This window comes from Xenopus tropicalis, chromosome 10 (genome assembly GCF_000004195.4).
Source record: "Xenopus tropicalis strain Nigerian chromosome 10, UCB_Xtro_10.0, whole genome shotgun sequence".
Lineage (NCBI taxonomy): Eukaryota > Metazoa > Chordata > Amphibia > Anura > Pipidae > Xenopus > Xenopus tropicalis.
The window spans coordinates 13,540,322-13,542,821 of NC_030686.2; the positions used below are offsets into that span (position 1 = coordinate 13,540,322).

General features: G+C 42.9%; 2 non-coding genes across 2 annotated transcripts; both read right to left on the minus strand.

Moving 5' to 3' along the window:
• Positions 1–1,029: 1,029 nt before the first annotated feature.
• On the minus strand, positions 1,030–1,101 carry trnaq-uug. The gene has a single exon. It is a non-coding gene; the product is annotated as a tRNA-Gln (tRNA).
• Positions 1,102–2,204: 1,103 nt separating this feature from the next.
• trnaq-cug lies at positions 2,205–2,276 on the minus strand. Its single transcript has one exon. It is a non-coding gene; the product is annotated as a tRNA-Gln (tRNA).
• Between the last annotated feature and the right edge of the window lie 224 nt (positions 2,277–2,500).

Genomic DNA, 2,500 nt, shown 5'->3' on the forward strand with positions numbered 1-2,500 from the left:
CCTGCAGCGCGGTGGTCCCGCAGATGATGGACTTAGTCCAGTATGCGGAAAATCGATAGAGTAGGACGCACGACTACTGTGCTGGAGTGGGGCTGCGGTAGTCTGCAGGATTGGAACCTGCGTGGGAATACCCCCAACAGGGGGGAGGGCATTCTTAGCATTCTGGTGGGAGGGGAACAGGAGAGGGAGGAGCAGGGAGGGGAGAGAGGAGAGAACTGTGCAGACTCTGGCCCCGGAATTAAGGATGTTTCTAAGAGAGGAAGTCAGACACTGGAAGTCAGACACATCATGTTTACAAAAAAGAGACAAGAATCCTGTCTTTCTTTTGATAGAGAAACAGCATTACTGTAAGTGCTTATGGCTGTATTTACATAGACCTTTCTGATAAAGCTTACTTAGTTTTTACCTTTCTCTCCGTTAAATACATTAGTGTGCACGAGGTTTCAGAAAGTACCCTCAAGTAGTACCATGTTAAATTTTATTATGTATGTAGTGGCGCGGTGTGACTTTTAGGTATGTCATGTAATTTGAAAGTGTTTGTTAGACAGAAATTTGATGCATCCTTCATTTCTTCAGTAACAGTAGATGTCAAGAGGACGTTTTTTGGGGGGTTGGTTTTGTTTTTTGCTAGTTGCATTTAAGCCACGGCAAGACATTTGTCTTACAGAAAGTGACCCTTAAGAGAAAGTCCTTTGTTGTCAAGATCCAGTCTTGAGAGAACTTAATGTATGTATACTCTCATACCCACCTCACCTACACTGCTTAGTCATGACTATTGTGCTGGTAGTGTGGTATCCCAACTAGCGATCCAACGCTCAGGACCACATCAAACATTATTATATGCAATTTAGAATCTGTTCTATGACCAAAACCACTCCACTGTCTCTGTTGTGCAATTAGGTTTAATAATAATAATAATTGTACTAGAAATATGAAGGTAAGTGATTAATTTGTTCTAAGAAATTTTGGGTAGCAAAGCTGGTTCTGCAACTTTATTTAAACCCATGGGAAAAAACAGATGAAAGCAAAAGGTTCCACCGAGATTTGAACTCGGATCGCTGGATTCAAAGTCCAGAGTGCTAACCATTACACCATGGAACCACCACATTGTGGTGCAATTGTGTTTTGTTTGCATGTGTGTGTGTGTGCAAGTAAGTGTGAGTGCTGTAAGTGCTGTGAATGTGTGAAACCCCCCCAAAATGTATGTGTGTGTGTGTGTGTGTGTGTATAAGTGTAAGAATAAGTGTGTATTAGTCTAATAAGTGTGTGATTGTGTGTTTGTGTGTGTGTGTCTGGCACTTACTTCAGGTCATGAAGCTGTAGATCGCTGGAGGGACACAGGAGAGATGCAGGCACAGCAGCTGCACTGAAGAATCGGTGAGTGGGCGGAACAGGAAGCGGGGGGAGCAGAGGGGGAAGCACAGGAAGGGGAGGGAGAGCAGAAGAAAACGGACAGGTAGGAGCTACATGCTGGCTTTTTCTATGGGGCCTCTGGGCGATCGTGCCCCAGGGGCCACTAGCTACCCCCTCTGCTCGTTCCCTAGGGGGTTCTTTACCTCGCGCTCATTCTCTGCACTCGGATTAAGCAGGGAGCACAGAGAACGAGTGCAAGGTAAGAAAACGTAGCTCCTACGTGCTCTGCATTTAACATCTTTTTATGCCAGCAGTAGGAGCTACGTGCTTGGCAGGGAAAGGGTTAAGCCTCCTCTTTGTTATGTTTGGTTTAGTATTTAGTTGATAACGATACTGATTGACTTTATTAATCATGCCGGCATTTTAGGGGGTGGCATGTTGTGGGTTTATTGGGGGAGTATAAAATAATATATTTTCCCAGTCAAACCAAGGACCTTTCAAGTATTAGGTGAACGTAAAACCACTACACTACAGAAACTTAAGCTACTTTTCAAATGTATTTTTACCATAAAATTCCAAACTAATGCTAGATCAATGGGAAAAGTAGCCTTGTCATTTTGATATGTGACTTTAATACATTCTGTATTATTTTATATTTTTCCTATATTTTCTTTTTGGGGCTTCTACAGGCTACATAGTTTTATTTACCCTATGCATAATGGGTATCAAACGCTCAGAAGACCCTTGGAATTTATTTTTAGGATGCTTTATCTTCGTTCCTAATGACATGTGGGAAGGAAGATGCTGTAAATGATTGTGCGGTAGCATTTTTACACTGTTTTGCAGAAACAAGGTTCCACCGAGATTTGAACTCGGATCGCTGGATTCAGAGTCCAGAGTGCTAACCATTACACCATGGAACCTGCATGCATGTCAAGTTGTGAGATACAAAAGTGAGTGTACACTGAGTGTACTAAAATAAAGTATTCAGCATCAGCAGGTGTTGCAGGATAAGATGGATGATGTCACAGACAGAAAATCAGGAGAAAGAGTTCTCTGATCCCCTACAGAAGTGATACACAGCTTTGGTTCCGGGATTCCAAAGAACGAAGACAAGCAGAAGAGGATCGCTTGTTAACAGCTACCC